Consider the following 14,377-nt stretch of genomic DNA (forward strand, 5'->3'; position numbering starts at 1 on the left):
TCACAACTATAGATATTTACATTTTATCTAGCAATTTGTACTAGAAACATCTGCAACTCCAGGCCTTGAACTTCTCTAGCACGTGTGAGCCCAACATGAGGCTGTTTCCCAGATTTCAGCTAAGTTCAGCTGGTCAGAGAGAACATTCAATGATAATCATCAACTTGACTCCACTGGAAGGGAGAAAATTAAACATATTACCCAAGAATTGTCCCTAGGAATCTGAGATACTTGCTCTTCTTCCTCTCCTATAAGTTTACTCGTCTACCACTTAATGTTTCTCAGTAAAGCCAGCAACAGAAGGTGAGAGAAATTAAAGAAATGGTATCACTCCTGTGAGGACCCCTGGAGAAATGCAAACAGATAGGAGTCTGAAAGCTAGGCAAGTTACTAACCTTTCTAAGCTCCAGTTTCACTGTCCTTTAAATGCTGATGGTATCTATTTAACAGGAATTTCATAAGGATAAATAAAGAACCTAACGTAGAATTAACTATTGGTAAAGTTCAGCAAAGACATTTATGATCATTATTAACTGAGAACTCTGGAGGTCACCTTGACATGCCAAAGTCCTACAACAGATAAATGGAGGGGGAACACACCAAATGGGTCACATGCCAGTTTTGGGAAATCCTGATCATCACTGAAAATATAATAAACAGCCCCTGACTCTCCACTGTGGCTCAACACGGATGAATGATAAAGTGCATACCAGGCTTAAAAATCTACCAGTAAATCCTGGCCAGGTAGCTCAGTTGGTTAAAGCATCGTCCCAATAGCCAAGGCTGCAGGTTAGATCCCTGGTCACAGTACACATAGGAATCAACCAATGAATGCATAAATAGAACAAGAATCCATGTTTCTCTCTCTCTCTTTCCCTCTCTCTCTCTAAAAAATTAATAGGTAAATAATTTCTTTTTAAATCTACCTGTAAGACCAGGATTTCATTGGGAAAATGGGTTGAGAGCATCTATCATCAGTGTGGCATAGTGTTTAAAACAAATGACCAGTTAACAAACAGGGTGATGGTCATTACTACCCTATCATATGTAGACAGGCTTTCTGGCATTCCAAACAATAAGATACATTCTATGCACACAGCTAAAACATGACTGCACTAGACAATTTCTCAACTCAGTAGATGCTGCAATATATCTATATATATAAAAGCCTAAGCGACCGGCCAGCCATTCAACCATCCAACCGGTAGCTATGACGCACAATGGCCACCAGGAGTCAGACGTTCAATGCAGGAGCAGCTGAGCTGCGGTGACTTGGCAGCTGCGGTTCTCGGGTGACACACCCAGAACCAGAGAGGAGGGAGCCCGATTCCGGGGTGCATCACCCAAGAACCGCCCTCTTGCAATCCAGGACCCCTCGGGGGATGTCGGAGAGCGGGTTTCGACCTCATCCCCACAGGCCAGGCCGAGGGAACCCACCAGTGCACGAATCCATGCACCAGGCCTCTAGTGTTATTATAAGAAGAAATTCTATAACAGGAATTCAACATCCTCGCTCCCACTCAGAGTCCTAATGTCTATCTTGCAGCCTGTTATAAAGATTAGCAGTAATGTGACATGAAGTGCCTGGCATACTGGGTACTCAGTAAATGGTAGCCAACGTTAATTTATTAGTAGGAAACAACAAAAATCAAAAGGCTGAATCTGCCATGAAGCAACTGTAGATAGAACGGCTCCTTTTCAACCAATAAGTTAAGCTGTCTGAAAACAACTGGATAAACAATATAAGTGACAAGCTTTACAACGAGAAACCAGTAAACGGCAGGCTTACCACCCCAGAATAAATGCCAATGTGTCCCTACAAAATGAGAAATCGTCCCTATCTTCAAAAAATCCACATCTACCTGACAAGAAATCACATGGTTTCACCCATCTTCTTCATTCCCCCTTGACTCTAGGTCCTTTGAAGGCAAAACCCATAACTCTACATGGTCACACATGCAGACACTCAATATTTGGTAAATAAAAGAAACACTCATAGGATCTCAAAAGTTTCCAAACCTAACTTCACAGACTACTTAATCTAAACTTGCCAAAAACTGAGAATCTGTACTTAACATGCTCCCCAGGTGATTGTGACACTATAGAGTCTGAGAACTGCTACTCTCATTGAACCCCCATGAATCATCTGAATGCCCTTTACAATGACCCCATCCAAAATGATCTAGCCTGTGCATACCTGTCATCCCTGCATGCAGCTCTGCTAGAAAAGTTCCTTCAAATCTATATTCACTCATTGTTCTACCCTATGGAGTCTGAGAAGACAAAGGTAATCTCTCCTCTTTCCACATGACAGACTTTCAACTCTTCTGGCAATAGACAATGTCCTTTCTGAGTCTTCTAAAGGCTACACATCCTTGATGAATCATGCATTATTAAATGCTAAGCTCTTTAAGTATATGACAGTACAACAGCATTTCAGCAAAGGGAGAAATCAAGATGAGTTATAGAAACCAGAAAGATATCAGTGAAGAGGTGGGTCTTGAAGGATGAGAAAGATATACATAAAACTAGAGTTCTGGGGCTGGTATGGCATCAATGGGGATAGGAAGACAAGATAATGGTAAGGAGCATGATATGCAGGGAAGGGGATAAGAGAGATGAAGCTATGCGTGAGAAACTTATTAGATTTTTACACATATTTTTAATGGAATAGAACAAAATTGGAAATGAACAAAGGCTCAAAGGAAATCACAATAGTTGGGGAGAGGAGAAAGCAGAGGCCCAGCGTATGAAGGCAGAGACAAAGTCTTAAAAAGGCAAAAGAAATCAGATAAACAGGAAAGGAGAAACCCAAGAGAAAGGTCACAAAAGCACGCAGGAAAGTGTGAGTTTGATGTGGAGAGGTACTGGAACCACTTTAATTCCTCCAGGGTGGCACCTGAACCTAAGTGACACATTAGATTTAATCAGACAAGATGGACTGGAGGTGGGGCAGCAGGAGTCAAGGAGGTCAGAAAGGAGACTGCTACAGCTACCTATCAACGTCATGGGTCTGTTCTTAGATGGTGGCAATGAAACTAAGAGAAGTTGAAAACAAGAATCAAGTCAAAAGAAAAACATAGCAAGGCATGGTTCCAGACCAGACCAAAGGTAAGAAAGAGAAGAATCAGAGATGATTTCTAAGAGGTATCTGTAAAATTCAAGGAAGAAGCAGACAAAGATAAGGCAAGCAGTGGATTAGTACCCGCGTGGCTCCTCGCTCTACACACACACACACACACACACACACACACAGTAATGTGATTTTCCTATTTTCTCTGGTACCAACACAGGCTGTAGTTTTTGTGTCAGCAGACTGGGAATATCTGGTTTTGAATCTGAAATCTGTAACATTAACACCAAAGTTAGGCTCTTTAAAAAAAATTAGATGTGCTTCGATAGAGCTAGGTAAAAGAAGCTAATCACAAAATACCACAAGTTATATAAAACATCCAGAATAGGCAAATCTATAAAAACTGAAAGAAGATTAATGGTGGACTGGGGGTGGGGAGGTGGGCAGGGATTGGAAGGAAATGGGAGTGACTGCAAATGGGGATTGGAGTTTCTTTTTGGTATAATTAAGATGTTCTGACATTATTTATGGAGATGGTTACACAATTCTACAAATGTACTCAAAACTACTGGGTACAGCTGAAATGGGAGAATTGTATAGTAAGTAAAACTCAATAAAGGTGTTATAAAAAAAAAAAACTGACGAACCCATGAATAGGTACTATGACTTCAGAAACTTAGCATATATCCCCCATAAAAATGACTATTAATACTCCAGTTCAAATAAAAACCATCAGGCGATTTGGAAAATATTACAAGACATTTTAGAAAGTCTAAGTAAGTTACATTCCTTCTAGAAACATGAAGAAGATAGAAATTTAAACATATACATTGCTTTAAAATTATTTCTTACAATTAATCTAAATATTATAATATGTACTTCAAAAAGACAGACAATGGCACGGGTTTTTTCCCAACAATTATGTCAAGTGATATTACACTAGATACCTATGGTTCCGTTTTTTAGAAGCTGAAATAAAATAATGTATAGTAAGACAATTCAGTGAAAAGTAAAAGATTATATAACTTAGCAATTATCAAGTAGATGAGTAAAGTTATTTTATAAATTTGAGGATCTGACAAAAACCCTAATATAGAGAGATGTCCTCATTTGAAAGATACCAGAGAATAACCCAAATAATTTCTGCCTCCACCATATCTCCTAACAAATATAGCTCCTGTTACACTGACACATTCCCTCCTTAAAGGCATTGCTGCCCTCTTTTCACTGAACACCTAGAATACTCACTTAGAGTTCCCAACGATTGTCAGTTATTCATAAACATGTGTCAAGCACTCAAGGGCACATAATTTCACCTTCTAAGTCACATAACCTGGGCAAAGACAGCCAATACCCAACTGAATCTTGTAGATCAGCATTTTTCAACCTTTTTCGTCTCATGGTACACATAAAGTAATTACTAAAATTCTGTGGCACACCAAAAAATATATTTTTGGCCAATCTGACAACAAAAAAAAGTACATTTTGATTTATTCACACTGGATGGCTATTGTGCTGGCTGTTGTCAGCTTTTTATTTGACAATCTAAGGGGAAAGAGGTCAGTGCCCCTGACTAAACAGTCAGGTATTGCACCTTTTAAGAATTCCTGCTGCCTCTTGCAGCTCTCGGGATGAAAATCGCTATTGTGGACGGATGATGAAATGAACAGGGCAGTGAAGAAAGAGCAGTAGTGTTTCTGCTCAAACTGCCTCATGGATGAGAAGAACCAAGAATCAGCACCACATCTCTTGACTGAAGATGTTCCTAAAACAACATCTCACTTTTGGGAAGAAGCCAATTATCAACAAATACTGCATTTTAAGGAAACAACTATGGATTACGACCTCTAAGGAAAGACATTTAATAAATTCAAAATACCATTGATTGAAATGTAAGACTGATGCTTTCAACATTTTTTAAAAATATATTTTATTGATTTTTCACAGAGAGGAAGGGGGAGGGATAGAGAGTTAGAAACATCGATGAGAGAGAAACATAGATCAGCTGCCTCCTGCACACTCCCTACTGGGGATGTGCCCGCAACCAAGGTACATGCCCTTGACCGGAATTGAACCTAGGATCTTTGAGTCTGCAGGCTGACGCTCTATCCACTGAGCCAAACCGGTTAGGGCTCAACATTTTTACGTGTATCTTAAATAAATTTTAATTCCGTGGGTACAAATATATATTTAACATATTTCACCTGCTTGTAAGCAATCAAAAAAAAAACAAAAAACCTAGGATCACACAGAGAATGGTTTCCCCAATAAATCTAACCTATGAGATCTTACCTGTCAGCTGAGCTAAGTTATGGGAAGCTTAAAATAATAAAGACTTTGAGAAAAGATAGGGCCTTTTTGTTTTCCTATTACAATATCCTCCCACTTAAATAAAATTACTTTTGCCTGAAACCATGTAGTGGCCCAATGTCTTTAGACAAAATAAAGCCCACGACACCCTGGAAGGAACCGAAATGTTAAGTTCTTCCAGAAGCTGCCCAGGAGTCACAGCATGGATCACAGAAAGCATTTCCATCTATTCGGAGAGAAAGCATTTGGAAGGCAAATGCTAAATTTCCACAATACATTCTGGCCTATGAATTTAGTAGCTCGAAAGAGACCACAAAGTAAAGATGGTAACAGTGTACTTTCCAGAAATAATATCACCACCATAGGACATAACTTTAGAAGCTTTAACTTTTTTTTTTATCTCATTTGATCTCAAGAATTCTGAGAAGGGCAAATTCTTTCCCCATTTCACAAGTGAAAAAAACTGAAGCTCATGAAGATTAACAGACCAACCCCGCTGCCAACTTGACTTCTCCACTTGCACATCCACTGGTATCGCATACCCAACATGTATAAATCAGCACTTAATTCCCCACCCAAACCTGCTCCTCCAGTCTCTCCCATTTCAATAAATGGCACCTCCACTATTTCAGTCATTCAGCCAAAAACCTTGGTACTATCCTTGACTCCACTCTTTTTCACCCCACATCGTCTCACCCTTAGCCCCACTTGGGTTATGCCAAGAATCCAGCCACTTCTCATCACCTCCACCATTGCTATCATCACATCTCATCTATATTATTGCTAGAACCCAGTATCTCCCTGCTTCCACCTTTGCCTCCCTTCGCCCTTCCCACCCCCCGCACACATACACACCTCATTCTATTTTCTACACAGCAATTTTATCCTTTAAAAACATCAAAGGGGTCAGATCAAACCCCTTTGTTCCGTCTAGTGGCTTCCTATCTCACCCAGAGTTGTTCACGACTGTATATCCAGGATGAGAACAGTATTTGCCATATAGAAGGTACTCAATGAATGTTGCTGATCAATAATGAAAGAAAAAAATGGCCCCAGCTACAGAGCCAGAACTACAACAAATCTTCCAATGTTCTTTAGTGAAAATGATGCCAGATTCCCAACAGCCAACAATCCACAGGAGGGAAAAACTTTTAAGTTTTACTTTGCAGAACTGAATCTTGTAACACATAAACAATACTCTGTTGAATTTCTAACAACAAATTAAAATGAAATTATCTACACTAATAAAAGAGAAACATGGTAATTAGCATACGACCGCTACCCTTCCCATTGGCTAATCAGCGTATCCTTATGCAAATTAACTGTCAGCCAAGTTGGCGGCCGGCAGCCAGGCAGCTGGAAGCTAACAGGAGGCTTGCTTGCTGTGGACTCCAACGTTCCCCGCCGGCCTCTGAGCTTCAGTTGGAAACATAGTAACATTTATAGAAGATAAACAAAACTCCAGAAACCTCCTGTCAGTCAGCCGGGATCTCAGAGCTGGAGTCGCAACATTGTTTCGAATACAGAAAACAAAGGCCAGAAACCTGCTTTCAGCTGAGCCTCAGAGAGAAAGCCGGCTCTCAGCTCCAGTGACAGCCACAGAAGGTAAATAAATGCCAGAATTTAAAAAAAAAGAAAAAAAGGAGAGGTTTGGAGCTTCTGTTGTCCGCCAGCCTGAAAACGGCCCTCAGCCCCTCACCCAGACTGGCCAGGCACCCCAGTGGGGACCCCCTCCCTGAAGCAACAAGATGGCGGCTAATTTGCATACTGAAGGCAGGTGGCAGCAGGCAAGGCTGTCTGCGGTCTGGGACCCGGATCTGTGACCCTGCCGGGCGGGATCAGCGGAGCCGCGAGGCCTCCTGGCACCGGGATCAGCGTGACAGGGGGCAGTGCCCCAACCCCGATTGCCCTGCGGCTCTGTGTGTGACAGGGGGCAGTGCCCCAACCCCCCAATCGGCCCTACCCTGAGCGTGACTGAGGGTGGCATCGCAACCTCCCCATCCGCCCTGCTCTGTGCATGACAGGGGGCGGTGCCCCAACTCCCCAATCGGCCCTGCTCTGAGCCTGACCAGGGGCTGCACCTAGGGATTGGGCCTGCCCTCTGCCACCCAGGAGCAGGCCTAAGCCAGCAGGTCGTTATCTCCCGAGGGGTCCCAGACTGGGAGAGGGCACAGGATGGGCTGAGGGACCCCCTTTCCCCCCGAGTGCACAAATTTTTGTGCACCGGGCCTCTAGTCATTTTATAAAGACACAAAAACTCACACTGGGCTATCTGAATCTCACATATTTGCAGCATGGACAATTGCCAGCATGGACAATCTTAGTAACAGTGCTGTTACTAAGATCTTCAGTGTGACTTCTGTACCCCGTGACATGTGTCACCATATCTCATAAGTGATATGAGCCCCAAAAGATTCGGAATTGAGCACATAGGAGAGGTGATAAGCATTTCTAAATCTCCCACACTGGCACTATATCAATCATCTGAAATAGGGTGTTACAAGTAACAGCAGAAAGGTTAGATTCAGAACTTTCTTCTACCAAAAATTCAAGGAAAGACTCTCAATGTTGAGTTAAAATGTTGATTTTTTTTTCAGATCTGAGTGAAATTATGCTAAAATGATCCAGCATTATAGAATTTTCCCACTAAAATGTTTTAAAGTTAAAAGAAAAACTCTGTATTTCTATTTCTTTAGTTTTTTTTCAAAAACATTTCTACTATATGCAAAAAGCCCCCAAATCTCACTAAAACACACTAATAAATTCACAGAATTTTAACAGTTGGCCTTCAAGGAAACTTAATTCAAACATCAACCTTCTTCCTTTTACACATGAAAAGATTATCTGGTATATCGTAAGTGCACATTGAAAATTTGTTACATGAACAAATGAACAAATGAAAGAAGATCCAAAAAGGGTATATGGCTCTTTTAAGATGTGATAATTATTGGAAAAATCCAGAATTAGCCAAAACGAGGTTTCTATATTCTCTAGGTGTAGGAGTGAAAGAAGAAACCAAGATTTTAAAACCTTATTTGGTTCCTCAGAAAAACCTTAACCAGATTCATTAGAGCCAGTTTCCTTTATTTGTTACTTAGAAAAGCACTTGATAAAACAAATTTAGCCAAGACATCTCCTTGGAAACCAAAAGGCAGAACTGTCTAGTGTTTCTTTCTTCCTCTACACAAAGAATATTTAATGTGGGGCTATTTTCAACTACAATTGTTTTATACCAGAAGTAATACAGGTGCCCTTTGACTAAAAGAAAAATCCAACCAGATGAGAGGATAGAACACTGAAAAGGACCACACAAATCCCTAGAAGAGTATCCACCCCATGAGAACAGGAATCATGTATCTATCCTTTCGTCACTAGAAGTGGCCACCAGCCCCTCGCATACAGTGAGAGTCAATAAATATTTATGGGATAAATGAGTAAGTTACTGCTTAGAGACCTACCCGGGTACATATACATTTATTTGCTCACCATTAAATAACTCTTTACTGCAGCATACTACATGTAAGCAAACTACCATTTTCCACCACAGACATTCTACTAAATGTCTTGTCAATACACCCAACCAAAATTATCCCCCTAGTTTTAATAAGAAGGTGAGAAAGTAGGTCTTAGGTATCCTAAATTATTGAAGCAGCCATTCAACTGGCTGTTCTGGCTCCAATCTCTCTGCTTCAATTCATTCTATACAATCCAGCCAGGTTAATTTCCTTGTTTTTTGCACATCATACAAATTAAAACAGTGTTATGGCTAAGTACTCTATCTCTGTATGCTGCCCACTGCCATTCAATGAGCAGATATGAAAAATAAGAAAACAACTAGATTGGAATAGGAAAGGCAGTATTATGTCAAGGAAAAAAAAAATACAAACAACAAATAACTGATCCCATTGAAAATTTTGAGATTGCTACTAGAGGCTTTCATTAAAGACTTCCCTACAGTACTGTGATGCAATGGACACAGATGGTTTGGGGTATTTATACCCATCCAATCTTCAAGATAAATTCAAGATCCATCATCCTCTTGAAGCTTTCCCAAGCCGTTGGACTAAATATCTATGAGAGTCCTTTGTAAACTAGGAAGTGCTAGCCCACAGCTCTTATTATAACAGTTGCCAATTGATAGTCTTGCATACATTCTGCCATATAAATCAAGTTACCTCATCTTTAACTGTGCCTAGTCCCCTCAAAAAAATGAGAAGTTATGTGAATTGTTTTCCCTATTGCCAACTTCTCTATTCTCTATTACTTAATATCATACATAACGCAAAAGTAAATGTCTCTTACACTTCCTGATTTCAAAATATATTACAAAGCTAATAAAATCAAAACTGGGTAACACTGGCATAAAGACAGACAATTAGATGAATAGAATAGAATAGAATAGAATAGAATAGAATAGAATAGAATAGCCCAGAAGTAAACAATGGTCAACTGACCTTTGACAAGGTCCGAAGACCACTCAGTGGGGAACGGACAGTCTTTTCCACAAATGGTGCTGGGAAAACTGGATACTCACGCAAAAAAATGAAGCTAAACATTTATCTTACAACATATATAAAAATTAACTCAAAATATATTAAAAATCTAACATAAGAAACAAAACTATAAAACTCCTAGAAGAAAACACAGGGGGAAAGCTTCATGACATTGTACGCAGCAATGATCTTTTGGCTGTAACACCAAAAGCACAAGCATAAAGACCAAAAATAGACAAATGCGACTACATCGAACTTAAAAATTTTTGTGCATCCAAAAGCATGAAAAGGTAATCTACAGAATGGGAGAAAACATTTGCAAAGCATATATCTATTAAAGGGTATTAATATCCAGAATATATAAAGAACTTTTATAACTCAACAACAAAAAATCAAAGAACCCAATTGAAAAAATGGGCAGACTTGGATAGACATTTCTCCAGAGATGATATAAAAATGACTAACAAGTGCATGAAAGATGTGCAATATTATTTATCATTACAGAAGTACAATTCAAAACCACAATGAAATTATCACCTCACACCCATTAGGATGGTTACTATTTTTAAAAAAACACAAAGTAAGTGTTGGTGAGGATGAGAAGTAACTCTTATACATTGCTGGTGGAAATGTAAAATGGTGCAATCACTATAAAAAAAATAGTATGGAGGCTGCTTAAAAAATTAAAAATAGAACTACCACATAACCCAGCAATCCCACTTCTGGGTATATATCCAAAAGAACTGGAAGTAAGGTCACAAAGAGATATTTATACATCCATCGTCATAGCAGCACTACTGGCATAGCCAAAATGTGAAAACAACCCAAATGTCCATCTGCAGATGAACGGATAAACAAAAGTGGTATATACACCCACTGGAATATTATTCAACCCTAAAAGGGAAGGAAATCCTGTCACATGCCAGTATGTATGAACCTTGAGGACATTATGCTAAGTAAAATAAGCCACCAAAAGACAAATACTCCATGATCCACTAAAAGAGTCAAATGCATAGAAATAGAAAGCAGAATGGTGATTGCCAGGGATGAGGGAAGATGAAATAGACAGCTGCTTAATGGGTACAGCTTCAGGTTTGCAAGATAAAAACACTCTAGAGATCTGTTTCACAACAATATAAATATATTTAACACTACTCAATGTACACTAACACATGGTTAAGACTGTAAACTTTACGTTACGTTTTTTACCCCAATACAAAGTCAGTGCCAACATGCAATTCCAAATTGGATTTACATGTCCTACCTCCACTACAGGAGTTAAGCAGCCTGGCCCTTTTAGCTGTTGACAGTCATTTCCAAATTACTTCCAAGTTATCTTTCGTCTTTTTTAATCAATGAGACTGTACAGAGAGAGGATAGGGGGGTTCTCTTTTTCACCCATCAGAAATGACGTTTCTACAACCCCCAGGAAGCTGCTTTCTGGTTTGAGTCCACTACTTATCTGCCTATTGTCAAACAAAAATCCAAAAATGGTATAAAATCCATTATGTTCTCAAGAGGGTGGGGGAGAAGCATAACAGAATCTCAAACCATCTATTCACCTGCTATCTAGCATGCTCCCCGGGAGAAAAGCCCCAGCGGTCACTGCGATTCTCTACCCTCTCCATCAAGTGCTCACTGCTCCCCCCAGCACATCCCACCCAAGGCACTGAAAACCACTGTTTTTAAACATACCTTGAAAATGGCCCTCAGAACCATCCCACTGAAAGCCATTTCTGGGCTGAGGTTCCAGGACTTGTAATAAGTCTTATCTGTGAATCCTACAGCTCTCCATAATCATTTATCTACGGAAACAGGTGTGTGTGTGTGTGTGTGTGTGTGTGTGTGTGTGTGTGTGTGTTTATTTTTTTATCTGTATTGATTTTAGAGAGAGGAAGAGAGAAGGAAAGGGGGGGGGGGAGAGAGAGAGAGAGAGAGAGAGAGAGAGAGAGAGAGAGAGAGAGAGAGAAACATCAATTGGTTGACTTCTGCCCGAACTGAATCTGCAACCTGAGTATGCGCCCTGACCAGGAATTGTACCTGTGAACTTTTTGGTACATGGGACAATGCTCCAACCAAGTCACACCAACCAGGGCTCTACTGAAACAGTTTTATGCAATTGTTATACCTCATTTCCTACTACAAAGGATCAGCACTAACATCCTAAGTTAAAACATAACATACAGTAACACTAAGACTCTGAAGAATCACAGGCATTTCTAAAACTGGAAAAGAGACAGGGTTAGAAAACTACATTCAGGCTCAGCCAGAGCAAACCTTCCTAACAGGTTTTCCAAGGGCAAACCAGGAGCCAAACCCCACCCCAAACACATATACACACACTGAGTACACTCTCTTTACACATGAAAAACCAGCTACTCAGAAGTTAGACTCTGGCAAAGTATATTGGCAGAACCTTCTGAGGTCTCCACTGGAGCAGCCGGAAGGATGGTTAGGGAAGAGTCAAATCAGCTTACACACCAACCCTCATTTCAAGACTAAGAACATGTGTTTCTGAAGTCTTCCAAATAGTATGCTTCTGACTAGTCACAAACTTACACTTCTTGCAAAAACAGGGGGAAATACTGCTTTCCATTTTTTCCCTAGGTACATACCAGTGAACTAAGCAATAAAAGTTAGTCAAATTGGGTGAAAATTTTAGAACATTCTAGTCATTTATAATTGCATATCTTAGAGGCATTTTCTTATAAGTACTCTCTCTTAAAGGGCAGCAGTACCACAGTTCAATTATCAGTTGCTTCTCTGCAAGCATTAAGAACTAAAAATAAACCTGGAAAGACAAATAGTCAATCAATTCTGGGAAATAAGACTGTTAGAGGAAATGCAAGGATCTCACAATATATCAAACTAGAATTCCTACATAGGCAAATAATTGAGAATATGGGGGGGGGGGATGAATTTCAGAAAAATAATAGAGGAGTCAAAGTAAAAGATACTGATCACAGTCAAGTCTTGATTATAGGAACATGACGGTTAGGCACATAGCCCTTGGCTTTTTGTTTCTCAATAGCTTTATTCTGAGAACTTCAGAACTCATTCTAAAAGGAAGCAAGACGCTGAACCACAAAATCTAATCAATGACTATCCTTGTAACTTTGGTAAAAGGTTTTGTGGGGAAAGTGGACAGAGAAAAGAGGAATAACCAAAATTCACTGCTGGGTCTGTAAAATTCATTTAACCTGAACCTACTCTGGGGGAGGAGAGAGGAGAAAAGGAATCCAGTGGCCACCTGGGTTGGATGTCCTACCTGCTCAAGTTGCCTCTGAGTGACCCCTGTGTTTGTACAAACGTAACTGTCCCTCTCCAAGCAGGCATTCTCCCACAAGCGTGCATTCTCCTCCTGCCTCTCCTGCATTGAAAAAAAGGAAATCTAACATTATGCAATTGCCCGTTTCTCTCCGTTTAAAGTTAGGCATACTACAATCCTCATTAAAGGGAGAACTTAGTGCAACATGACAAGTAACAAATTAGAATCTAAAGGCTGAACATTCTCATCACAGACCTCCAGAGGCAAAGAAACAGCTTCCCTGACTCAGTGGCACACCCACCAAGCACTGCTATTTACTAAGGAAGCCCCTGACAGTCCCCTGTGTCATTTGGTGTAATTTCTCTCTAGAGCAGGGGTCCTCAAACTTTTTAAACAGGGGGCCAGTTCACTGTCCCTCAGACGGTTGGAGGGCCGGACTATAGTTTAAAAAAAAAAAAACTATGAACAAATTCCTATGCACACTGCACATATCTTATTTTGAAGTAAAAAAACAAAACGGGAACAAATACAATATTTGTATTTGCATGTGGCCCGTGGACGGTGGTCTGAGGATCCCTGCTCTAGAGCATCAAGAAAACACTCATGTTCTATTTTCAGCTGGATTTACCTTACTCTCCTTAGGCCAGAATAAAAGGAGAAGGTGGATGTGGACTGGCCTCTATCCTCAAAAGATCCACCAGATAGATGGTCTTACCCTTATGATCACAAACCCTATGACACAAACCCTATGATATTAGTCCATCCCTCACCCAAATCATCTGTGTTTAAGAAAGCCAAACAAAAGGGAGTCTTTATAGTTCTGACTCACTCCAAGGCTCATCGAGAGCCTACGGGAAGAATAAATGAGCTTCATCTCAGAGTAATTAACTTATATACAGTTGACTCTCAACAATGCAGGGGTGAGGGACCCTAACACCCCCCCCCCCCCCGTGAACTCAAAAATCTGATTATAACTTTTGACTCCCCCAAAACTTAGCTAATAGTCTACTGTTGACCCAAAGCCTAGATAACATAAAGTCAACACATACTGTGTATGATACATGTATTACATACTGTATTCTTATAATAAAGTAAGCTAGAGAAAACATCATTAAGAAAATCATAAGGAAGAGCAAATATAGTCACAGTATTTATTGAAAAAAAAAATTCGTGTATAATTGGACCCTCACAGTTCAAACCCGTGTTGTTCAAGGGTAAACTGTATAACCTTTG

The 14,377-nt window shown here is 40.1% G+C and overlaps 1 protein-coding gene across 13 annotated transcripts in view; it reads right to left on the reverse strand.

The window, feature by feature from the left end:
• The window catches only part of SIPA1L1 (signal induced proliferation associated 1 like 1), a 433,934-nt gene that overhangs the window by 321,534 nt on the left and 98,023 nt on the right, over nucleotides 1-14,377 (reverse strand). For 10 of the 13 annotated variants that reach the window (XM_070417284.1, XM_070417279.1, XM_070417271.1 and 7 more), the window contains one exon: nucleotides 13,145-13,246. The exons of the other annotated variants lie outside the window; for them this stretch is intronic. The gene's annotated coding sequence lies outside the window, so the exon portion shown is untranslated. The remainder of the gene's footprint in view (nucleotides 1-13,144; nucleotides 13,247-14,377) is intronic. 13 annotated transcript variants of the gene reach the window in all.

The sequence above is a fragment of the Myotis yumanensis genome, unplaced genomic scaffold (genome assembly GCF_028538775.1).
Source record: "Myotis yumanensis isolate MYYU_CA2020_CCGP unplaced genomic scaffold, mMyoYum1.0.hap1 SCAF_1, whole genome shotgun sequence".
Classification (NCBI taxonomy): Eukaryota; Metazoa; Chordata; class Mammalia; order Chiroptera; family Vespertilionidae; genus Myotis; species Myotis yumanensis.